The sequence below is a fragment of the Xiphophorus maculatus genome, chromosome 19, assembly GCF_002775205.1.
Source record: "Xiphophorus maculatus strain JP 163 A chromosome 19, X_maculatus-5.0-male, whole genome shotgun sequence".
Lineage (NCBI taxonomy): Eukaryota > Metazoa > Chordata > Actinopteri > Cyprinodontiformes > Poeciliidae > Xiphophorus > Xiphophorus maculatus.
Window position 1 is genome coordinate 24,280,584 of NC_036461.1, and position 27,206 is coordinate 24,307,789.

At 39.4% G+C, this 27,206-nt stretch overlaps 1 protein-coding gene across 3 annotated transcripts in view; it reads right to left on the minus strand.

Annotated features, from left to right (window-relative positions):
• Window positions 1–27,206, minus strand: part of LOC102220149 (phosphofurin acidic cluster sorting protein 2) — a 79,596-nt gene that overhangs the window by 34,602 nt on the left and 17,788 nt on the right. Inside the window, exon 2 of one of the 3 annotated variants that reach the window (XM_023353133.1) lies at window positions 1,831–1,954. The exons of the other annotated variants lie outside the window; for them this stretch is intronic. The gene's annotated coding sequence lies outside the window, so the exon portion shown is untranslated. The remainder of the gene's footprint in view (window positions 1–1,830; window positions 1,955–27,206) is intronic. 3 annotated transcript variants of the gene reach the window in all.

Here is a 27,206-nt window from a genome sequence, read left to right on the forward strand (position 1 = left end):
GTGGAAAAAACAAAAATGCATGTTAGTTTTTTATGAAGAAGACAAATTAGCTGAAGTATAACATCCTTAAGAGCAGCAACCATAACCGACAATCAGATTTTGAAGCTTTAGTCCAAATGACCATATTAGCGTTCTGAAGAAACTCAAGGATTTATTTACCAAGAACTGCTAATTACTCTGCACTTCCTAAATCAATGTGCTTCATGAAAAACACCAGCCCTCATGGTTGAAAGAGATAATAATCATCCTCTAAGTAAACTAGGAATGCACCAATCCACTATTTTCACTTCCGATACCGATACAGATATTTGACTTTTAGTATAAGCCGATACCGATCTGATACAGAAAAACAAAGCTGAATTGACCCTAAATGTTTCTCTCTTTTTTCGTCAACACAGACATAAATGTACTGAATGACAATTTTATTTGATAACTCTGCTCCAGCACAGCACATTTAAATACACCGACAGCTCCACTAAGCTTGGTCAAACATGTAAGAACAGCATATCTTGAATTTGCTCAGTCAGTGCGATTGGGAATATAGCAACCCATGTAAAACAAATAATGAAGAAACTGACACAAAAAAAGATGGGTCAAAAATGTAATAAATAAACTGCAACAAACCTGCTTTCAACTGGTTCAGAAAGTGTTATCAGGAATTTTAAATATAAATAATAAAGCATGATGTCACTCAAAGCACAATGTATAGAACTAAACTGAATAGATCTGCTCTTATAGATTGGACACATCGTCACTGATACCCAATACAGAATTTTTTTTCTATATCGGCACCAATACAGATATTAATACTGGATTGGTGAATCTCTAATGTAAACTTAGGAAGACATTCATAAATACATTTCTGACTAATTCTGTCTCTTGTTATTTTGGCCATTTAGCTTATATGAATAATTTTGACTTAAAACAAGAGATGTTTGGTCTGACAACTTCACACAAATACAAAAAAAGTCTATTTGCTCCATGTAAACTTTTGGTTCATCTTATGTCATTAAAAGTGGAAAAAACTATTTTAAATGGCTCATCATGGTCTTTTTTCTTTCTTTAACAATCTTACAGGGGTGTGAATACTTTGTACCAGTTTAAATGAATGGATCTTTCATTTCTGTAGTGCATATAAGCTTGCCCTACTTTTTCTTTTGTCCTGCCTCCCAAACCTTTAACATGGATGCTCAGGTTTGCCTGCATTTATAACATTTTCAGCATCAGAACAACTCAGACTCAAAATTATTGACATCTGGTCCCCATGGTTACAATAATTATGATGTTTGATGTGCACCGACCACACGTACAATGTACGTTACCATAGTGTCGTGTTTAACTAGTCTAGTTACACCTCATATGTTTGTTTGAACATTCTAGCCAAATGACCTGAACTGGCCAATCAGAGATGAGTATTCCTAAAACCTGGAACTCATTAAAATCCAGGTGAAATATAGCTCCAAGAAGAAGCTTGTTTTTTCTCTCATCTTGTGAAAAAAAAGCTTTTGTGATCTAAATTCAGGCATCTATATTCGCTTCACCTTTTTCATTGGTCTTTCTTTCCGTCCCTCAAATTTAACCCATGTTCTGCTTTGTGAGTCACTGTGAAAAATAGTGAGGTCTCAAGGACTCTTGTCTGAGCAGCAGAGAGTTGGGAGTATGTCAGTAATTTCTGCTGGATCAAAGTTTTCTTCCACCCTGCAAACCTTTCGTCTACCAGTGATTGAAAAAGGTCAGATGTGGAGAACAGATCAGGTCTTCATAATGAAAATGTAGAAAAGGGGGACCTAACTTTTTCCAGAAAGACAAAAACTTTTAAGTCATACACACCTTGGGGATGTTTTGTGAAACCAGCGAAGGGTCCGACTGGCATAGAGGCGACTTCAGCAGGTACCAGGAAGACCGTACAAGTTGTTCAGTTCAGTAATTTCAAGCCTCTACTCTCTTATGGAACCTGTAGTATTTGGAAATATTGGCAGCGTCTTAGAAATGCTGAGGCTAACAATCTAATAAATCCCTCCATGTATTTTTTGGGTTCTGTGGAAGTACTTATATTTCCTCATTGATGTATTGTACAAGTTTCTATATTCTCTAATTCTCTATTCTCTAATGGCGGTAACTCTCAGCCTTATCAGCCAAGCGTCGCATACAAAACAGTTTGGTGTGAAAACTATTTGAATTTTACCTTTTTCGTCAACCTTTTCCAATTTGATATTTCAAAATGTGCATCTATGCCGTGCAGTTTACCATGTGACAGAGTATCCATTAGTAAAATTGCCTCCGCCTCGAGAGCGTGCGGCTCTCCGCGGAGTGATATGTCTGAGTATCACTCCGCGGAGCTATGTGTTAGCCATAGCGGCTGAAAGAGGATGCTAACCATAACTTAAAATGTGATTTCTAAATCACTCCTTTTGAAATAGAAACATTTTGTTTTACAGTTACTGACATACCTGTCAAATGTCCCGTTTGGGCCGGTGTTCTGACTACCTATACCGGACGGCGACATTTCCCGTATTCTCAAACTTAACGGGTATGGTGCCCTCTGTGACACACACACAGTGTGACGCCACCGCGGTCTCTACTATCAACAACTACCACTCACAGTAACAAATGCTAGAAAGAAATATATAGAGTAGAGTTAATAGCAGCGGCTAACGGGAAATCAAAACAGGCGGAAACCGGCATCAGCAGGTCAATGTTTTGGTTCAACATAACCTAATCACTGTGAATTTCTATGCATTTATAGTCATTACTATTTTAGAGAGAAACAACAATTTGCGGGATACAGTTGCATTTAATTTTATCACCAGTCTGCCATTTTCTGCTGTTATCATTTTGGTTTTGAAAACAAAAATGACAGTGACGATTGTGTGTTTATGGCGCCTTGAAGGTTTTCACACATCACACCTACTCAAAGCTACGCAAAAGAAAGAGAAAGCACCTTGCAGCTGTTCAGACGACAGTTATAGTGTTGGCACTGTGACAGATAAAAAAACAAAACATACAGTAATACTGAAGGGAGATGCTTCTGTAGGCTAACACGAGAGACGGAGGAAGAAGGGACGTAGTGTCCTGCCTGCCCTGCAGACCCAAAGTGAAACCTGAGACGCACACATCACACAGGAACACTGCATTCCTGCTACTTATACACACTGCCAACACATCCACAACACAGCTATAGTTGGTGTTATCCCGTCCTAAACATGCCTCACCCTCAGCTATGAATGTCTGACATGTTGCAAGAGAGCTTCTAACCCCACCGCCCCCGGACACCTTACCACTTCCTCAGCTGCTGCGGTCAAAAGCCGAAGTTGACAAACAAGATGCACTTTCAAATAATTTCCTTTTAGATATTAATAATGACAACAGACTGGATAAAGAAAGAAAAAGTGGCAACAAAAGGATTTAAGCTCATTGTCTGGGTCTTCAGAGGTTTTCAGAGTTTGCTAGATTGTCATTAAAACACTTTAAGTTCAATATTGGTTCCCTCTTAGGTGTGACTGTTTCTGGCTTTACAAGCGGATAAAAAAAAAGATGCTCTTTATCAGTTCAAATGTTTAATTTTATTAAGACTTACAACAATGTTCTTGGTCTAATAAAAGCCTAACATTAGTTTACCGCAATCATGACACTGTTTATTATTCAACAAGAACTTGTCATTAATCCAAAAATAGTTGTACAAAAAAATTAAGTACAACCTAAAATTCAATAGCTTTTGAGCTACCTTTATTAGCAAAAGTTTAAAATATTTACCGTGTTCTAGAAAGATATTTCCTCAGCTGGACTTTGAGCAACTGGAACTCACTAAATATGATCTTCTCCAAATATCCTAGTTAGCAGAAAACTTTCTAGTTTACTCAATTAGTTCAAACTATCCATAAAAAACTATTCTAAAGATGTAATTATGATAAAGGCCGGAGCTTTTCCTCTTCTCTGGGTTCATACTTTCTGAACTTTTAGCCCAGATTCAAGCGGAAACACCCCAAAAGTCTTGTCATAGTTAGCAGTTTAACAAAAGCAGATTGGTGGGATTTCAATGTACAAACCTCATTCAGCCAACTTGAGATAAAATAGTACGTACCCATGAAAGACGCAAAAAAGCTAGCTAATTAGACAGCTGTTTAGCTAGCTCGATAACTAGCCTAGCTAGCTTTTTTGCGTGTAGCTAGCTAGCTGGCTAGAAAGGGGTATATTAGCAGAATCTGGCAGAAGAGTCCCACAAGAAAAGACCATAGAAAATAGTGATTAAATTGTCCTATTAAGACAAAATTTAATACTTGTAATGATCATATTTAAGGCAAACTTACTTTAAAAAAAAATTAATTTAAGATATCCACAAAGAATGCACAAACAGCCTGTATAAGAAACAATCCGTCCACTGAAAGAGCTATAGTATTTTGTATAGAATATATTTTATGTATAATTTTAGCATCATACAGTAAACATTTTCAGATGTCATTAGAATCAAAGACAATTTAGCAGTGGTATACTGCCACAGTGATGAGGAATTTTTCATTCATTAGATTAATTGTGATTTTTTTAAAACTAGAAGTGGATTTTCAAAGTAAAGAGCTACCTGCTTTGACTGTATAGAATATAGATTTTGAAAAGAATTAAGCTCTACCCAATGTGAGCCTTGTTTCTTGATGACACAATCGTTTTTTAAAAATCCATCCATCCATTTTCTAACACCCTTGTCCCTGATGGGGTCGGGAGGGGTGCTGGTGCCTATCTCCAGCTAACGCTCCGGGCGAGAGGCGGGGTATTTAAAAATATCCACTAAAGCAAAAAAAAAAAGGAAAATAAGTCATATTCAATGAAATATTGATGGCTAAAAATGTTTGCTCAATTCTTTTTTAAAGACAGCCTGCAGACTAATTTCTCAAACTGGGAGGATGTAATCTGCTGACGCTTGCAGCTTGGAGGCGAATTACTCTTCCTCTCCCCGTTTTTAAAAATGATTCCTTGAGATACTTCTTTTTGGACTTTTCTGCCTTTTGTGACAGTTGCACTCCGTCACACCAAACTTATGACAGGTTTGTGTTGCCTCACGAGCCGAACCGCACATGTAATGATGACTTTGCATCTGTCAACCAGCTGAAGAGCAATGGCGTTTGTGCATTTAAAGTCCCGGCTGCTGTCATTGGTGGTTATGTTTGAAGGTAAAAAATAAGCATTTTATTGTTCAGTCCAACAGAGAGCTAGCTCACATTCTAAAAATTCAACAGATTTTCAGGTTGCAAGAAATTAAAACAGAAAATAATCTTTGAAAACAAATGAGGAAAAAAGAGAGAACTTAACCTGCACACCATATGTAGAAAAATACCAGTGACAGAGTAGTAAGAGCCTGATGCAACATCATTTTCAGCTGGTTTCATATGCAGATTCTGACCGATTTTGGTTTTAACCCACAGCTGTCAGTTGCTGAATCATCTGGAGCAGGTAAACTCACCTCAGCAAGGCCACAACGAAGCCATCGTCTCAAAACTTTAATTCTGACTATCTCAAACAAACCTTTATATAAGAATTGGAAAACGTCGCTTTTGCACCAGGGTTTAAAACGAAGGACACTTTTGTCAAAACGCATCAAAAAGAAAAAAATATAATTCAGCAAACATGTCATGTGAGGATCCCGGGGCTGGTTGTGTGCCGTCAATCGATTAATAAATGTAATCAAATTAATCGCTTGAGCGTTGTGATTAATTACGATTAATCACTAAGCTCAATTTCGTTAGCTTGTATTGTTTTCAAACAGGTGATTATAAGTGCGTATAAAAATGTCAGATTTCCTGGTTTTCATATTCAGGACGGTTTGAAAGAAGTCATTTTGTTTCAAATGTTAATATAGATAAGTTAATTCTAATCTATAATCTACATTGTTGCCAAATGTATACGCTACCTCGGTTTTATTCAAACATCCATCCCAATGTCTTTTAAAGTGAAATCTGCCTCTGAACACACCGGTCAGACTCTTCTCCATCAACTTGTCACTCGAGTTTGCAACTCTGCACTGTTGACCGCAGTACAAGACCATGTAAGGTGATGCTTTGAACTAAGTAACGCTCCACGGGAGAGAGGCTTTTAGGTCAAAATAGGATCATGTAATATTAACGTGTTAAACTTTCTAGATTAATCCCAACGTTAACACGTCAACATTGACAGCCCTAGAGTTTTCCTTTGTCTTCTTGACTTTCGTTGTCTTCCAGTAGAGAGACTCATCTTACTGCTCCAGTGAACAGCTAACATCTTCACCTTTTGATCTCTGCTTACTCAAACCAATCCCAACAAGAACCACTGGATATTTGCAGCTTTGCATTTTACCAGGCTAACACATTGGCTCCATGCCTTCCGTACCATTTGCATACTAGACACAAACAGCGAGATTTTTTTTCATAATACAAAGGGAAATGCTTTGTTTTACAATAAGCACTAAAAGGGCATGCTGCACTGCGGAGTGAGCGCACAGAAAGCGGCCATGCTGCATCGGCTCGCTTGAAACTTAGCTCCCCTGTTGGGAAATATGGCTTTTTGACACGTGGTGGCTATTTATTAGAGTCAGTGAGCAGAGGCGGGCTGAAGATCCGAGGCCTTCATCTTGATGGGCGATGAAAATAACGAGGACAATTAGCGTGTTTAGCATCGTCATCTCAACATTACTCCATATATTACTCTGATGCCTTCACTGCAACACCCCAAAAGCAAGGTAACATAACCAGTAGGTGTGTAAGTTTCTCACACACGCCCGCACACACCCCAACACACACACACACACACACACACACTACAATCAATCTGCCGCTGGTTCTTTCCCATTATTCTGCCTGCTGCCTGAGGCCCTCCAGCGCTCAGCTGCTCATGCAATATTCAGCCGAGGGATTTACCGGCTGGCTGAGGAGAAGATGTAGTGAAGTGACAGAGCAGAACCTGGCATGGCTGTGTTTTCATCTCCATGTGTGTGCTGTCTGTGGGTGTGTGTGGGTGTGTGTGTGTCATGAAGCTCAGGACACCACAGGCCAAAAATAGATCCAAGTTAAACCTGTCAAACTGGAGAGAACAGCTTTGCCGGGACGAGAAGGAGTATGTGAATGAGTGTGTGTGTGTCTGAATAAATTAAGAGTGCACACACACACACACACGCACGTAAACAGCTATGTTTCTTGGACTGCAGAAGACATGACATTCCTTTCGTTCAGACTTACTCCAACCTTAACCTTAACTACTATTTACATAAAGCTAGCGCCTCATAAGGAGGACATGTTCCAGCAAGGTGACAGATTTATGTCAGCACAACATGAGTGACAACAAACACTCACTGACACCCCCTCCCAGCCCCCCCCCCCCCCCCCACACACACACACACACGTGTACAAGCAACAAACAAACACATATTTTAGGTTACATTTTGCACATTTTGGTGCTTGGAAGGTGACCTTTAACCTCTCTCTGAGGCTCCTTAGTCCTCCATGGGGGATCTGAACAGTAGGTTTGTCTCTTCTCACCTGGTGTTTAAATGCATCTTTGTGCATAATTCAGTTACTTCAAAACAACAAGCATGAGCAGGATGTTTTCATTTTTAAAAAATTATTCATAGTATTTTAGAGAAAATAGCAAATTTCAGAAACTTTAAACCTTATTCAGAAATCTTAAAGAGGCAGTGTTATGTATTTTCCAAACACATAGTATATTTTGTACCACCATCAAGAAACTACATCACCTTCAGTTCTTATAAAAATTATGTATATATCAAACATGATCTAAAGCAAATTTGACCTTGCAATTTAATGCCTTGAAATTGCATTAAATTGCAATTCCAGAACCTCTTTAAGAGGTTCTGGAACGCCACCTTCAGGAAGCCATCACAACAAAGTTCCTTCATTAAGCAATTAACAACATTTTTAGAACTGAGAAGTGGTTCAAAATAAATATATGTATAAATATATGTGTTTCCATCTCCCCCTTTTTGTGCAGTCTTTTTCGAAAAAGTTAAAAACAAAGCTTTAAAAAGCTCTCAATTTATCTTTTGTAAAATTGAGGCCGTTTTTTGGCGAATTTTTCCATCAACGTTTTCTACTAAGATCTGTCAAAATGCACATATTCAGGCAAAATTACACCGGAGGCTAAGTGAAGACATTAAAAAGCATCTCTCTCTGGTTGTGCATGTATACATATGAGTCTGTGTGTAGATTCTTGACCAACAGTCGACTAGAGAAAACGCAAAACAAAGAAATGTAAATCTTCGGAGCGGAAGTGTGACCACCCCCAACTCTCCTACCAGTGAAACAAATTTTAAATTGCCTTCAGTGTCCAGATCTGTGTTTATATCAGTAGATCAGATTAGAAAAAAGTGTGACTTATCACCAGGCTAGAAGAGCGCTGGCTAGCTCAGCAGTTAGCTTGCTTTGCTAATACGTATTCTCCATTGACAAGAAGAAAGAGTCAAAGGCCAACACACACAAAAAAAAACACTCGAAAAGCACAACAGCATGCACTCATACGCCTCCATCCTATCTTTGAAGTCTCCGAGGTTCAAACATAAAGCCCCGCTCTCCCCCCTGCTGCTCATGAATAATAAACAGGCAACTGGAGGCAAAGTCTAAACTCCATCCTCCAATAAATCTCGCTCATATTTGCTCCATGAATCTGTGTCAGTAGATCATTAAGCCTTGAAGGCCAGTAGAGCAGCAGGCAATATGTGCAGCGCTACTTTAACCTCACTTTCTGTCTGCACAGTTATAAATATTACCATTTAAGAAAGAGCGAAACGCTACGACTCGTTCAGCCAGCGAGGGGGAAATGAGTGAACATTTCAACTTTTTATCTTAACACCAGTTTGGAATTTCCTAATTGACTCTGGAGGAAGAAATGATCAAATTAGTTCTGTATAAGAGAACATGAGCCCACCGGAGACGGAGTCAAAACCAGAAAGACGTCCAACACGTCCGCTAAATTCAAAATAACACAAAACACATCGGTGCCGTTATTTATTTATTATTTTTCCTTACGTATCCCTACAATTAGTTTGGCACAAACAGCACGACGGTTTGTTTGTGTGTGCATGAAAAGCATCTAAATTTTTTATCAGTGCACCAGCATGATAATGAGCACAGGAACAGAACCGGCGCGGCTTCAAAGGAATTCCCCTGGTTACGAAACTACTAGCTAAACTATAAAACGGCAACAATTCAGACACAGAATAAGACGAAGCAAAACAAACCGGGGGCCCCTCTATGGCTTTCAACGTTGACATAAAAACTGTGAAGATTAGAAAGTCAGAGTCACGGCACTGAGAGGGCAAGAAAAAAAAAGTATACCAGAGAGACTCAAGTATCCCCCTCTGCCCTCTGTCCCGTGTCATCCCAAACGTTACCTTGACAGCTCTATAATTGACTGCTTATCTTTTATTAATGGAAGGAGCCATTAGACCACAAAGCCGTGTCTTGGATTCAGAGGGTGAGCGTTCTGAGACAAAGCAACGCCGGCCCCTCGGATCCTCCTGCCCTTTTCCTCCCGTCAAACTCTTTGACGGCTGCTGCATGCTTCGCCGCGCCACGGCCTTGTTATTAGCACAATACACAGCAGAGGTGTTCTTAATTTAACTGAGGAGCCACCTTATATCCACCTGTGAAGAAAAGTCATTATTCCAGTGTAGAAAGAGGCTTTTATTTTTAATAACACAGAGGCTGAGGCACCATAGATCCATGTTGTCCAGACAGTGACCGAAGACTTTGGGACACTAGCTAGGATGCTGCATTTTTTTTCTTCCATTTTCAAGCAAATACATGTCTAGATTATATCTTCAATTCCAATCACACACGTATAAAAGAAGCTGGGAATTAATGTTAACTACACCAAAATTCAAGCAGACGACACGCTGCATGGCTAAAGCAGTCCTAGGTCATTTGAAACAATTTTACCTCGTGTTTTCTTTGACACAGTTTACCTTTTACTCTGGACTTGTACATTTGTTTTGGTTGTATTTACCCAGAATGCACTGCGCTATAGTCCACTTCCTGCTTTCGGAACGACGTCCATTCACATATTCAGTTTAGGCGAACCAGAGGTCACATTCTTGGTCTGCATCAGAATTCGATTGCTCATTTACACCTCCCCAAACAAACCGGACTTTCTAACGAAGTAGAGTTTGATTAAAGCGGACTAAACAGGGCTGGTGTGAATGCACCTTTACACTTACATTGGTTTATTAGAGGGTAATATTCTGTCCCCTGGTAAGAGAGTCAACTGAGCCAAACAAACAATAAATTAGAATAGCAAGTGATACAAGGTTTTTATGAATTGTACATGAGATGTGAGCATTTTTTAATGCTTAATTCATCAAAACATTTAACAATAGAGAAAAACAAATGAATTCACAATGGCTTCAGAAGAGGGGTACCAAATTATTCATTTGCAAAATGGTAAATTGCCTGTATTTATAAAGTATATTCAATCATTCACGCACATATTCTCACATAATGATGGTGCTGAGCTACATTGTAGGACTTAGGAAGGGAAAAAATATAAACGTGCCGGGTACAAAAGAGGGAATTGACCCAGAGCTGACAAGAACTATAGACCGAGCCATCCTTAACCCAATAATGAAACGCTCTGCATTACAAAAGGACTTCATCAGATCTACATTGACCAGTTTCTCTGCTGGCCAGCGAAGTCAATAACCTAATGTTTATTAGTGGAGCCAGAATGAATCACAGATCTGAGTAGCTCTCCCTGAACCGTCGCGTTAAGGAGCGCCTTTAAGGTCACCAGCAGGTATCCAGCTACCTCGCAGACTGGATAAATTGGCTGTTGGGGGCCTATGGCTTTCAGTACCTGCGGTCAGACATCACTTCACTTCAGAAACGTCACTAAAGCAGCACAGAGAGGCTATTGCTCCAACACAAGCACCGCGGGGGAGATAAGCGTTATTGGAGGTGCGCTCGAGCAAACACAGACCTTCACGCTTCGAGCCGATAACGCGGGGAGAACAGGCTCTGCAGGGACGAGAACAAACTGGGGAATATTGAGTAAGTGATAAGAGAAAAGCCTCATTCTCAAATCCCGAGTTAAAAAAAGAATGCAATATTCATGGTCAACTCTGATTTTCTTTAAAGTTAGATTGTTGCAGGTACCGATTGGGGCTCATCGCACCCACACCCTGGATATGCACGCCCCATGTCGGAACATCCAGGTTTATGCTGTGTAGTTGGTCGTCTAAGACTCATTGACTTGCATGAACTTGTCTGGATTGCTGTGTTTTGCATAACTGCAAAGCATCAAGCTCAAGAGAGGATGCAAAATCTGTCTTTTTTTATCTCAGTGAGCAAAGAGCTTGGTTAAAGAGACAGGTGACCAATTTCAAGACATTAAATATTGAAGTAAATTTTCTTTTAAGTCATATTTGATATGTGTAGCATTCTTATAGCACCTTAAGTTAACATAGTTACTTGACTGTCCTACAAAATAACATTATGTGTCTGGAAAACGCATAATACTGGCCCTTTAAAGGTTAGATTTTAATAAATCCACTGAATAAGAAGGCTGGTTTTGCATCCCTGAAGCTTTCCGAATGCAGTGGATAAACTCAAAGGCTATCAAAACGATGAGGCCCAATAATCACATTTCACCCTCGCTGCTCTGGGCCAGACATCCTCAACTATTAGAATCCAGAGCCTTAAGAAGAGAGAAAACCCTCCAGTTGCACAGATTCAGAGCTGAGATCTGTGAAGCAGATGCAGACATGCTGTTTGTTTTCATTCATAATGAATGCAAAAGTTAAAAATGCAGGGCGGACAGAGAGATGGATTTCAAGAGCGACCTAGAAATAATTAAAACCGACATCGATACTGCGGGACTAATTTTATCAGCAGGCACACTTGTGTGTGACTGTGGTTTGAGGGAGGGGGGGGGGGATGGCAGGGGGGCTGTGCTAAAAAAAAAGTTGACTTTGTGGCAGATAAATAAAGAGATGAAGGAAAAGACGGCGAGTATTTGGGTCTGCAGTTAAAGCGGTTGACGCGGAGCAGCAGACAAGCACCGGTTTGGAGTTTTGCGTATCGCCGTCAATGTTGAGCAGAATCCAAACCAGAGAAGAAGACGACGCAGTGATCTGTGCCCTCTAAAAGTCCTGCAGGGGTGGAGGGTAACGGGAATACAAATGGGTGCTTTGTATTCCAATCTGACTTGTGCACAGCCGTGTTAATTATCACAAGGCCATCAGGTTGGAACATTCGCAGTTGGTCTGTGAAGTGTTCATATCCAGAACTTTTAATTACGCATTTATCTGTGGTCGGTTGAAACAGCAGGACATTTCCAGCCCAACGTTAACATGTGGATATGGAAATGTTGCATCTGTAAGACCTGAACAGTAAACCTGCACAACATAAAGGAACTTGCTGGCTCCCCTGTGAAGACCAAAAAAAAAAATGAATTGTACTTTCTTCAAACTAAATAAAACTGGTGTCAAACCTTTGTGCTGCTAAGATATTAGATATGAAATTAATTGAAGTTTAAAGGTCAAATGTTTAACACCGCCCGCGCCACCCAAATCAATCAAAATTGGTTGTTAAACATTTATGCAGGAAACATTTTAGTAGCACAAAATGTTAAATACCAACCAGACCTGCCACAATAAACAAAGTTTTGCTGGACGATAAGTCGTCCCAGAAATTATTGCGATAAATGATAATATTGTCAGCGTGAGACATTGCTTTCAAGTAATGTAATGAAAATGGCATACTACTGCAAGTACACCCCGTCAAAAGATTTTCATTTCTAAATAACATTTCATTATGGAGCTGGAAAACATTTTAAATAGCCAAAATAAGTAAACGACGAAAAACAATAATTAAAACAGATCATAAAGCCTCTGTAACCAAAATTGCATTTTAAAAAATATTAATCGTCCAACTTTGACAGGAAAAACAGACTAAAGTGCCAGTTAAGACTTTTGTCAAATAAATAAATAAAATGCAAGCAAACTATTTTGTACTGGGTATGAAATGTTTGCTGCATTTTTCAGAATACCAGTTTTTAAAGCGTCGCATCTCTTGGCCATTAATGATCTCATTTTAATTTATAATGCAGCTAATTGATTAATTGCTTATTGTGACAGGCTTCACACCAATTTTGTTTGATTTGAAGTAAGTGGGGGAGGAGAACAGCTTCACTCAGGTTACTCATCACCCGGTCAGGACTTCAGGTATTTGGGTTGGAAGTGGCGTGACGCTGTCAATGATTGGATCAAAGATGGCGCATTTCAACCACAGTTAACGAACGTCTGAATTCTGAGAACATCTTTGTCACGTTTAGTGTTTTACAAACACTAAAACCTGGCAAGATGAAGACGTACAAACGTCTTTCTCTAATTTCTGACTTTAATCCCAGAAGCAACAGCACTTAAATCTGACGTGTTCCTCCAGAACTCACATCACTGTCAGCTTCTCTCAGGTTCTCATTTGCATTAAGGTCAGAATTCAAATATTTTTCTTAGTGGCCCTAATCCTCTTCCGTACAAATTGGCCATATTTGGACCCGGACAAAAGCGTAGATGCTGTGAAACTAGAATTGGAGACAAATTCTTCTAAAACATAATCACTGCTGAGATAAACAGAAGAAATGCACAAATAATGAGCTGCTGACCAATCAGAAACTCAAAATGCTCCACAGCAAAGCACTGACAGGGCCACAACACTCTTCTCTGTGGAAGTCACACCTGAGGGAAGAAGACCTAAAGTTACCTTTTTTAAAAAAATATTTACAGCAAAACACGTGTCTGCTCTTTTTCCGCAATGCTGCAACAGTGCGCTAAATTTTAGAGGGTTATTAAAAGGAATCCAATATAAAACTGTGATTGTCATATTTATAAAAACACAAATAAAAACCTTTGAAAGACAATAAAGAGAACTAGAATATATCAGTTGACTCCAATAATTTCCTTTTCCTAAAAAATATTTCATTTTCCAATATTTGTATTGTTGTCCATCCCAGAATTTTAACCTCAGCAGTTTAAGTCAAACTTTTGAATTGATTTAAAGACAAAACTTGCATAAAGACATAAAAAAGCAATGAAATGTCATCGCTTGGCCACCGGAGCGCACACAAAAACACCAGTGTGCCTATAATTACATAACATACAAATAATAATATATTGCTAAATATATATAACATAGCATTTTCAAGCAGTATAAGACAGTCTTAGTGATGGGATTGTTGAGCAATTTGAGCAAACTCTTGTGGAAAACGTAATTCATAGAGAGCAAAAGTAACTTATTAATGGGATGCTTTTTTTAATGATCAAAAGTTCCTGTTATTTTTGCTCCAGGGTAAAACGAGAGATATTTTGGCATGCTATTCAGAATAAATCTACGACATCAATTGATAATCTCATGAAAAAAACATATTTTTTGTGAGTAGTATGCTCTGTAAAACCCTGCAGAGTCCTTGCATGACTTTAGGATTTTACAAGTTTAACTACTAATGAATCAAACAAACACAAAACTTCTGTCCTAAAGTCCAACAGGACCAGGAGAACTGCAAGCTGTCAATGTAAAACATTCATACAAATCAAACCTTTTTTTTCTGTCTGAGCAATTATAGAGCTCATTAACAAAGTTCTATTTAATCTCATGTCTGATCGCCTCCATGTTGTTGACTTAACGAGCCTGTGGGCAGGATCTTTTATTGTTGCTTTGGCAGATTTCTGTGATGTGGAGCTGCTGCAGATGGACATACAGAGACCTGCACCCTTTTCATAGTAACGCTTATTGACCGATGTGGCTTTGATGGTCACACTGAGGCCAAATAGAGAGCGGCTGCCTCACCCTGTGTGTAAAAAGCTGATTAAATACAAGGTCTCTATTGGTTGGATAAATGATATTGCGCTAAAATTAAGATCAACAAATGCAATGTTTTTGTAGAATAGCTGTTCAGTGGATCATGTATTCAGTTTGCACTCATTCTAAATACTAGAATGATTAATAGATGCAATCATTCATAGATTAAATGTATTAAAAAAAGCTTTCTCATACAAGTCTTAACAAGGAAAACAGGGAAAATTCAAGTTGCCCGTTTCTTTCCCTACGTAATAACAAGTAAATTTGCTTAGCTAATTGAAAATAAACTAACAAAAAAAACAATGAAAATAGCAGTCCAACTCAATTCAATTTAACAATACTATGTTGATCCCAAAGGGAAACGACATAGTTGTGAGGTTTTGATTCTTGAGTGAAAAATGCACAGAAAAGTCAATCCGTTTTACAATTTTATGGAATTTAATTTAAAAAAGTAAGCGTTAAGCTAAATTTACTAGCAAAATACTGAGTACATTATGGGAAAATGTGCAAGTAAATTTGACCAGAGTGTTTGTCAAAGAGCAAGTCAAATGAACTTAGACTTTTTCAAGTGAGTGCATCTCACACGCTGCAAACACACAAAAAGAATCAATTACTTTTCTTTTTTTTTTCATATATGAATTGATAACTTGCATTAGTTTTTGCATTTCATTGCTTTCTGGTTGCTAAGGAAGTTCACTTCTGAAATACATGCACACGACAAAGCTCCTAACATCGGGGTCAGCGGTTGACCTTTGAGTGCTGTATGTGGAGCAGCAGCAGCCGTTGTATTTATTAACGAATAGAGAAGGCAAGACCAACAGCTCTGACTTGAGCTTGAATAGGACTCATCATGTAGCTACGGTGCTAGTAGCTCATCCATCCCACTGTTTTTTACTCGCTAAAGGTGAAAACTGAGAGCTGCAGGCCAGTTCCTAACAATATCTTCTACCTTAGAGTTCCTATTTCCTTCCTTCCTACTTCCCTTTTGCAACTAGAAGGAAACATTTGGATAAACTATCATGAGTGGGAGATATGGACTTAGAGTTTTATCACAGTGTTATATGGTACTATTGTGACAGTGATAAAAGTGATAAGAGCTTTTCATTGTTTTTATTTAAGATAACTGCATCCTCACAAGCACAAATGCTGCTCATGAAAGAATTGGTAAAGTGTTTCTTTAGGACACTAGAAGAAGAAGTGTGATTTGTTTCACCAACTGCACACGACAACTGAATTTGAACATATTTTCAAATTTATTACTTATTGAGACTTTCATTGAAGAAACGGTGGATAAAATAGCAAAACTAAAAATGCCACAAAAAAAAGAAAAAAAAAGACAGATGGTGTTGGGCGTATTTAAACATCATTAATTGAAATTTTATCATGACAGCTTTTATTTTTTTCATCTTAATAAAGACAGTTAAAATGCCATCATTTTGTTCGTCTTGTAAAAAGAGCTCTCTCTCACACACACCCCTACATGCACACACACAGTGTGACATCGCCTCTACTACTAATATGAGTATTTAAAGACTGCAGATGGCAGGAAGAGTAATACATATTTTTAAGAGAAAACAAGTTCAAATCAGAAGCGGCTACTCAGAGATTTACATAACCGAAATAAGGGACAAAACTCTCTTATTTGGCTCACCCTGTTGTGGTTTCCAATACATTCTGCTCTGTACCACATAAACCCATTCTTTGTGCCTCCATAAAAGCATCAAGTCTTTTTCAGCCGGTTCTGCTTTTGAATGAAACGCCCCCTCACTCGCGAAGCTAAGGGCTCCAGCCGCTCCACCTACTGTAGATTCAGCTGTAGCAACAACCTCATCATGTCCGCTGGCTGTTTTCACCGGTCTTATTGCAGCGGGGGAGCTTTGCTCTGCTCTGCTCTGCGGCCACACATAGTCCGCTCAAGCTTTTACCTTCTGTTTGGTAAAACTAGTGTGGATTAGAAAGGAGGAGAGTGGGGGCTCTATTTCACTGAAAGCTCTGGAAATAAAATTTAAAAGAAAAAACAAAACGTTCCCACTCTCTGGAGCAGATTTGGATAAACTCAGTGTTTCCTAGTTAACAGACGTGATGAATCATTTGTGTGTTTTTGTTCTTTTTAAATCCCCATGACTTCAGTTGATGGCTTTAGAGCAGCAGATTAGCAGGACTATGCTCAGCATCCGTCAGGTCAGAGAGGTCATGTTTACAGCCTCGTAAAGTGCTGTTTTATTTTATTTATATATATATATATATTTATATATATATACTGTATTTTCCTCTGCAACTGCTGGCTGTAATGAGTGCTCACTCCGCCCGTTTGCTCGGTGGCACAGATGAGTGGTTTCGGTTTGCGACGCCAACCTCGGGATTTTCTCCGTGTCCATCTGTCCAGCCGATACATCAGCCGGGTGGAAACATGGACGGCGGTCATATCACTCATCAGTCGCCCGAGGAGCAAAATGCCAGACGTGACACATGCAGTGGCGCTCCTAATTACTACAATATGTTAGACCTTCGAAGCTCTCCTCCAAGTTTTCCAAAAAAAAAAAAAACCTGACCTACATTTCTGCTCCGTGCTCTGAATTCAGGAAAAAAAGTTTCTTAAGCTTGAGGGGACTGAAATAGCAGCTTTCCCCGGTTACAAGCCCCCAGTCAGTCCTGGGAAGAGTTTCCATGGAGGCAGAGGAAGGAAACAAAGTACCAGACATCCTGCTAAATGCAAGGTTGAAGATAGATGCACATCTGAGTACAAGAAGCTAATCAAAACGTCAGTTTATTTCAGTAATCCAATCAAATAAGTGGCACTCATAGGAGATGTTCATTCACACCAGCCCTACTTAGTCAGGTTTAATCAAACTCTAGAAAGTTGTTTTGGGGAGACGTGACTGTGCGGACCAAACTCTGATCCGTCTAAACACCCACAGTTCAGTTCGGTCAAAGTGAGCTCTAGCGCCATTCGAATTTGTAGGCGGATGCAAGCAGACCGGAGAACAGTTTGTGGCACACAATGACAACTTTCTGTAAAGGTTTTCTAAGAGCACTTTCTTCAGGAGAAGTTTACCTTTTGCTGTGTTTATCGCCACCAGGCAGCGTATTTCATGTTGTGTTCTGAGTATGTCTGAAGAGGGATGGGGTCAATTAAGGTCAAGTGGTGCTAATGGGAAAGGGTAAACGGTTCTGTATTTTGCTTGGTTTTGGATCCATGTCTGATTTATGTGTGGACATGACGAGATAATGGGCTTGTACACAAAATAAAAGACTTTATGATTATAAGTAAAATTTAACATCGGCATAGTGAATCTTGATTGAGCGCACGTAAAACCAACGCCTACCAGGAACAACAGCAACCCGCAGCCTAAAACACAGGATACACTTTCTAAAAACCTGCCAAATCTAGTGAGAAGCTGCCTAAAAAAACAGCCAACATGTTTGACCCCTCGAGAAACTTTTATTATCTACAAAAAAGAGGCTAATGACAAATGTAGCAACTTTATTCTGTTTTATTGAGGACTCTTGCCACAAAAAATCTGAATCGGCCGGTCAGGCTTTTCAAAGATCGGCCAGAAAACTGCAATCGGTGCACCGCTACCATCAACACTGATTGTTCCATTTACATCCCTTATTTTATTACTTATTTATAACTTATTTTAAATTAGCCTCATGTAACATTTGCACTTGATAATAAGCTTAATTTGGGCTTTTCATTCAGCTGCAATGGATAATGTTTAAAACAAACAGAAACAAACACCTGAACTGTGTCATTTTGTGTGGCATTGATCAAAGAAACATATGACTTTTCTAACTGAACTACTGACATGAATAAAATGTTTAACAATGTCTTCGTTTGCTGAAATGAACTGAAATTGGGTGAAAACAACATCTAAGGGAAATAAAACCCCAGACACAGTTTACCTGTCACTCTCTGCTGCTGTGGAAACTAATGATGAACATATTCTGGAATTTTTCCTGGAAAGTCGCTTTTTTTCTGATGACGGAAAGCAACAAACGCGCCCAGAATGGAATTACAAGGCGAGGAACTCACATTCTCCCCCTGGGACCAGCAGGAGAACCGAGCCGACATGAATCAGAACCTGGCACCTTCTGCGCATCGCCATGAATGATGAAGCGCGAGGTTAAACGTTAACATGTGTGTCCTAATCACGTTCAGGCTGATAAACGCAAGTAATGCGTGAGGCGGAACAAACGAATCCGAGCATCAAGCAAAAGCCCACGTCGTTTATGTTCTGTGTAATCGGGTGACGGTGAGGATCAAATGGGCACTTCCGTTCCACCGGTTTTCGGTTCAAACTCAACGTCAAAATGGGACAGAAGCTCGTCTCATCTCTCCTAAATTATCTCGTAATTACGTTCAAATCACTCATAGAGGGACGATGCAGCACTAAAAATGAGCTCCACATTTCCCTTTCGACGCCACTAAGCCACAACTGTTGGCGAGCGTAATCTCATCTGCATCTGGCCCAAAGTTTTGACACATCGCTGCTGTTTCAGCCTATTAACCTCATTTTCTCTCTCTTATTTTTATTTTTTTACTCCCTGAAAGTGCTGGAGCACGGGAGCAAGTAAACAGGCCCCCGGACGGGCCGTGTAATCACAGAGCTATTTCCATAATACGAGCCACATTTAGAAATAAGGTCACCTCCGGAGTCAACAGTGACAGAAAATCCAGTTTCACACGATGGTGCTCTTCTGAAATGAAATGTGTCTATTAACTGAATTAAGATGGGACTTTGTGGATTTTAGGCTGCCAAATGAAGTCTAACATACTTGAACAAAGGGAAAATTATGCCAACTACAGAGTCTTTAAACTTTTTTTCCAACCACAAACTATATAAAATTTACAGAAGAAAAACAAAAAGAATGATAAAATCAGAAAATGTTCACAAATGTATACACCGGGGATCTGTGACCTCTATAACCCTGACACCATTCTTGCCTGCTGTTCGGCTGAACAAAATTGGCTAAGCTTGTTTTAATTGTATCTATGACATTTGTTTCGTTTTTTTAAATTAAAGAACAACTAATTTTGTTTTTGTTTTAGGTTTAATATCTTTTCTTCAATGCCAAAATGATGCAAAAATGAACAAAAAGACTACTTTGGAACCTATTGACAATAACATTACTTTATAAAATGAGTGTATTCCTTACCTTATTAGTTATTCTTTGTGGGAATGTTACAGTATGTGTATAAACTGCTAAAACTAGCATTTTTACACATTTTTATTTTTATTTTTTTTAGTAAAAACGAAGAACAAATCAAACTTCACAGATGCTGCGTTTCACATTAAATCCCAATAAAGTCCCCTTGAAGTTTGGTTGCAATATTACAAATAGCAAAATCAATATGCCTACTTTTTGCAAAGCACAATAAGGTCCAGCTGTAGACATTTAGTAAAGAGATAGGATTGAGCTAAAGATGAAAACATGAAATTAAATAAAGATTGCAAACACTGAATGTAACATAGAAAATAAACTGTGAAGAACCTGTAGCTTGCATTGCTGTCGTCTTTTCTCCTTGATTCTGTATACAGCTTTAAAAATGAAAACCGATAACTAAGTTAAAGCCTCCTTCACTTCATGTCAGACAACTTGGGAACATGCATAAACACAACACTGACATGACATCTCCTCAAAGAACACCTTATCTGAACAGTTGCTTATTTAAAGTCCTTTGTGTACTTCCCCAGAGTCCCTATAAAAACATATGTTTGATAAGCTCCTCTTCTGCTCAGGCAGTCCAGTCTGCTCTGACCGGTTCACATCAGCCGCCTGGTAGGACACAGACTAACGTTTTGAATCTGTTACACTAAAACCTATATCTTTAGATAAGAATCATTAAACAATCCCCTTAGCATATTATGAAGAGTACAGACAAAAAAACTGTTTAATGTCGTTGTTGGGTCACACAGTGGTCAGTAAGTGGCATTTTGTGTATAACACTAAAAACATCTGAATGAGGATTCAATTGGAATCGACTGGAATTAGAAGATTTTTAACCCTGATTGGTGACCGACTGGTTAGAAGCTTGAAAATCTGATCTATTTTTGATCAGCAAACACACCATGGCTAAACGCTACCATGTTGCCCTAGCAACAAACTTTTGCTGCACCGAGAAGACAATGATAGTAATTTTCAGAAGAGATATAGTCTTTCAGAAATATCGTATTTAATCTATGCACAGAGGGCAATGCTAACTATGCTAAGCATGCTAATGTTGTGCTTTAATTTTACATTTTTCTCTGCTTTTAAATCATAGCTGAGTTCAGTTTTACACCCACAACTACCTCTCATTCACACAGGGAGACAGCGTTTACTTTTAATTTTTAATACACCATTCATTTATTTATTACAACAAACGTCAGTGTAGTCAGCTTAAACAAGTTTAAATGAATCTGGACTTTTATTGTGAAAAACCTGCTTGATTCATCTGCGTCTGCATCCTGTGCCGAAGGATTAATAAGCATGCTACAGTGAATTCTTAGTGCAAGCACTTGTCCATGGTACAACGTGTAATACATTATGCATAAGGACGTGCTTGGTTAAAAACTAAATGGAGCAACACGTCCAGGTACTTTTGGCCAACTGCATTTTGGCGTAATTTCTGAAATTTCTGTTTTAAAGTAGATCCTGCAAATCACCCGCACCTGTGAAAACATGTATGGTTATCATCTTAGCTCACAGTTTTTATGAACATTTACCACGGAGTTACTCATAACCACAAGTGATGTTTTCTAATACACAAAGTGGTCTTGTAGTCACACTGCTCCACCATCTAACCAACAAATAAAAGATCAGAACTCAGTCTTTATTTGCGTTTCTTCCTGTGTGATTCAGAAATATCTAGTTTAATTAGATGACCGCATTATGGATTAAGGATTCAGGAGTACTTTAATATTAGGTGGAGAAAAAAAACCCCACCTAAAACATTCCCTGCAGGCTGCCTTTGAATATCCAGACAGAATGTCTTTAATGAGCTGAAGATTAAATTAACTGCTGCAGATGTGAAGGGTAGAGTAACTTTACTGAGTCAGAGCGCTGATAAGGCTTTGGGTTCAGATAGCTGGCCTTTATTCTGCCGTCCTTCACTTTGAGGTTTGTTTGGGCTAAAAGACGAGCACATCGGAGCGCTCTGTCCTTGAAGTGAACACTGGCGACAGCCGGTTAAGGTCGGATGACCTCTGGAGCCTCAAAACTTAAAGATGAGCCAATGCAATGAAAGCAACATTTATGTTTGGGTTATTTAATCAAAAGAGTTTATTCCTTCTCTTACTATCAACCAGTTACCACCTTGGCTGTGTTTCCGCTACAAATGTCAGCAAAAATATGTCGATATTCGACTAATGTTTAAAAAAATTTTTTTAAAAACACACAATTTTGCAATTGTGGTATTTCCATTGGATTAGAAACGCAATTAAAATCGCAGGTGAATACGTTTGTTCATGTGATAAGTGATTAAAAAACATGCCGCGCCGTCATCCTCCTAGCACTTCCTGTCGTCCTCTTCTTGTTTTCTGCCAGTGTCAAACACCCGAGTCATGTGACTCCTGTGATGCGAAAAAAGTGTTTCCATTGCAGATTTTTTGAAATACACAAATTTTGACGCGGAAAACCACTTCGTGTCGTCCCAGCGCAAAAACTTGACGTATTTCGTATAAGCGGATGTATTTTTTGTAATTCCAAGTTGCACAATTACATGGTCAGTGGAGATGCAGGAACAGAGTTGCTCTGTCAGCTTAATTTATTGAAAACACACAAAGAGTATACAACGCCTGTCGTATGCCGGCCTTTTGTTGTGCTCCCGGTTTGTTTGCTTCTGCACAGATATTATCAACTTCACCAAAACCAAACATTGTCTGTGGGGAAATAATAGGAGAGCACAACAGAGCAGACAGTGAGACGGGGAGGCAGGTGTGCATGAGGCATGTGGGAGGTCAGCAGGAGGCAAAATTGATCGGACTGCAGAGTCACAAAGCATCTCAGATGTATGCCGAGTGCGTCTGGTGAGAAGATGACCGTCCTTTTCCATACTGAACTCTCTGTCCTCCTAACCCAGCTGCAGCAGCACCCTGATTTAACTTTCAAAGGACCCGGTGGTGATACACTTTAAAAATATCTGCGTGCAAAGTCATTTCTCATCCATTTCACTCCACTGTCATCCTCCATCCATCTACTTACGGGGTCGGGTGGAGAAGCCAGGAACTATCAGAACATTTTCAGAAGACGTGGCCACAGCTAAGCCTAAAGAGTCTGCAACACAGATGAAAAAAATCCATGCTTTCCAAAAAAAAACTATGGCATCTAATAAAGAAGAGGTACACACATCTCCAGATTGCACCTGTTGCAGGATTGTTGAAAAGTAAAACGATTGAAAATGTATTTATAAGAAGAGAGCTATGTGGTCAGTAAAAAGTAGGGATGTACCAACATGAACATTTGAGGAGATATTGATATGCGACATCAATATTGCCGTTATGGCTAATAACCAATATTTATTGATATGATATATATTTCACTACCTTTGTGACGCCTTGAAAAACATCAACCTCTGACTTCACCGCTGCTTCTCTGCTTTATAACTTCTCACAATTCTGCGCTGCATGACTGTCACATGATCACAGAAATACTGCATGACCAACCTCCAGAAACAAACAGCAACAAGATGGACATACAGTAAGTATCGGTTGTTAATATCAGTCCGGTTTTATTTATCAGACAAATAACGACATGCTAAAAATGACTAATATCGACTGACACCGGTGTTGGTACCGATATATTGCGCATTCTTAGTCCATACTCTCTCAAAAAAGAAAAAACATTCTATGTCATCCAAGTAGAGGAGAGGTACGCACATCTCCAGATTGCACCTATTGCAGTGTTTCTGAAATAAGATTGTTAAAAAGAAGGATGATGGAAAAAGTATTTATGAGAAGAGAGGAAGGAAAGAAGCAAGAGCAGCATAGGTTTTACAATGTTATTACAGAAGCAGCATAAAAACGACTTCAGCTCAGGATGAAGGGTAAAAGGCAAATATTTTGAACTCAGATTTTCTCTCCTCTTAACTCACAGATTGCTGAGATAGATTAGAATTATGGTAAAAATATGTAATATGCTCTAAACAACAACAAAAAAAACCCTGCCTGACCCGCTTCCTCTTGTGCTGCTGAGAAGCTGATGGAGCCCAAACTGACAGAACAGGTTCAGAAACCTCCTAGATTTAAAAAAATAATAATTTGTACTTTTAAATAAGGTTCTAGGCTTCTGAGTGCTTTTGTGGGGCCACGGCGAAATAAAGCAAACTTACAAACATCGGTACGGAACAAGGCCTGGACTGCAGGACAACAAAAGCCACAAAGGGAACATGAAACAATGGGACGCTTTCACAGCCCCCCGTCCGTCCTACTCTAAATTCCCGCAGTGTGACTACCCGGCAGCCCGGGGCACAAAAGAGCAAGTGTCTCCCCGCCGCTCAAAGCGACATCTCAGCACTCTCGCCTCCAACAGGCCCAAATACGACAGCCTACGGGCTCCAGCTGCCACCCGAGGGCCCGTTCAATCCGCCTCTGTCTCTGAAATTGGCCCCGTATCTGGCAGCACTTGGCCTCTCTCGCCTGTGGGCTGACGGGCAAACAGGGAGAGCGAGGGAAAAAAAAGAAAAATGCAACTGATGCCCACTTCAGAGACGCTATTATGAAGCGCAGCTCGTCACTCTAGGGGTTTTCAAGAGCTGAGAGACTTCAGCGGGCGAACTGCGAGGAAAGGAGAGTCTGATTGCGTAAGCGGGGGGGGGAACAAGGTCTTTCGTGGAAATGTCCGTCTGAAGGAATTGGGTGCAATTATGTGAACAGAATGAGAGGGCCGCAGCCATAAAAAGCCAAGGAGAATGCTAATTTAGACGTCTCTGAAGGAGAAGTGACGCAGCTTAACGAGAGCTTTCACACTGACGCTCACAGTGTCTCAGACAAGACTCTCAGGAAGACCACTGATGATAAGGACCTGATGGAAATCTACCTCAGTATAGCTTTTACTGAAGTAAAGGTAAAAAGTAGCTGTCCAAGAAATGACCCAAATAAGAGTAAAAAAATGTATTTGGCAAAAAGGCGACGTGATCAAAACACCATTTCATATTAAAAAATTACAATCATCAGATGGACCAAAATATAGGCTATGTTGAAATATTTGTATTTTATTTATTTATGGATTTATTCTTATTTGAATTAGAATAACGCATATGAATCAACATATTCAGCAGTAAGCGTCAAAGTAGAAACGCCAGAGCGGCAATACTTTATAATCAAGTGAAAGTACAACATAGTGAAAGGACTCCTAAAAGTATACGTTTTCCAGAAAGTTACTAAAGTATATATGAGTAAATTTATCTCTGGTAGTGATTTTTCCTTCTATTTCTGCATTTCTCCTCAAAGTCAGACCAGAGATCTCATTAGCGCCTGGTTCTAACGTCTAAAACTGCTCTGAGATCACTGGTCCTCAACCCAGAAACCATTAAGGTAGATTAAGACCCCCGCACCACACACACACACACACACACACCCACACACACCCGCTCTTATTGGCAGGTAATTATGAAGCGTCCTCAGCGTGTGGCGGCACGTGTTCCAGCGTGACTCTGGGAAACGTGAGATCTGTGCAGAGGCAGCACATCGTTAAGCCTCCCACCCCAACAGTCCCGGACCTGGGAGACCGCCGCGCCACGGCGACCGGCTTTAACGGGGAGACAAGATGGCACCAGGTGAGCAGCGCGCTTCCACATGACTCACACAAGTCTGATGGAGCGGCAAACAGTGGCACTTAATAATCTTGGCTAAAAATAATAGATAAATGTTTCTAAATACACGCACAATAACAAAAAGTAGATTTGAGCAGTTGGAGTATTTGCAATGAACAGAATAAAACGTCTCAAAAAAAGTACCAGTGATTTTTTTTTTTTTTAGATATACAAGCGCATCTTAATAAATTGGAATGTTATGGAAAAGTTCATTTATGTCAGTAACTCCAAGTGAAACGCAGGGCTGGACTATATGGCTGAAAAACGTATCGAGATATCAGCATTTCATATCAGCCGATATTGATAATAATTTTTTTTTTGTTTGTTTGTTTTAAATATCTGGAATACTGCCAAACATCTGAGTTTCGGCGTGACTTCTCTACAGTTTTCACTTTGTGTCGTTTTACATGTTTATGCCGTTTTGGGGCACAGTGGTGAAACATGAAACTGGTGCTGGGCGGGTTACTCAATAGGTTGTTGCTAGGTAACCAAAGAGTGAGTGAGTTAGTTGATGCCACCAACCTAGCTCAGCTAGGCTGAGAGAGGTTGAGCAGCTAAAGCGTTTCCTCTACTTACATTCCCCAGAATGCTGTGCGGTTCAGGATCAAAGTTCAATGAAATTATTGAATATTCTACCAGAAGTATTATTCATTGATATTGATCACGTCTGTATCGCGATATGTATCGTTATCAATTTATTGTAAAGCCCTAGTTAAGAGCATTATATTGATCAATTCAACACAAACTGATGTTTCTAAGCCTTTCTTTCAGTTAACGATGGTGATTTTCTGCTTACAGTGAATGAAAACATGACAATTTAGATTTTGATATTACATCAGACCAACAACAAACATTTTGAATACAGAAACGTAGGCTTAATGAAAAGTATATTTATTACCTGCTGAAAGGTTTCCATTTACAAAAAGCTACTTTTAGTCTGAACAACTGGTCTCATCAGAAAGCACATATTCGGATTAACTGAGATGTGCCCGTAGTTTTCTTGTCATTAGGTTGGAAATTGTGTGTCTTTTTTTTCTCCATCATTTTCCACCAATATCTACATTCCATCGAAGATTTTACAAAACCTGTATGTTTTGCCTTATTTTACAACCTAAAACTAGAAATAAAATGGTGGTTGTTGCACAAAATAACACATTTCCTACAGTAGCTACTTATCCAAAATTATAAATTGTCTTTTTTTTTTTTTTTTCAATGTCAAGCAACACTTGCGACTCTAAACGAGCGTAATTTAGGTGGACTGAGGGCAAAATTGGCTCTTGGAGTTGTAAAGGTTGCAGTTGCTCTACGACTCAAAACATTCGTGAAGCGGCAGCAAAAGTCCCATCAGTTTGGATACTAATACCAATCTGGGCAAGGTTTCTGAAAACAGATGAAAAAGCACACTAAGCCGTCATTTTTCACGCCTGCAGGCACTTTTAACACTTTTTGTTTCATTACGAGCCGTAATCATCAAAATGAAAGCTGGCTGATCCAAATTAATGGGCCTTTACTCACTGTCAGAGAAAAGAGGATTTTATTGCTGAAGAAATGACACGTTCGTGCAAATTCTGTTCCAGACACTG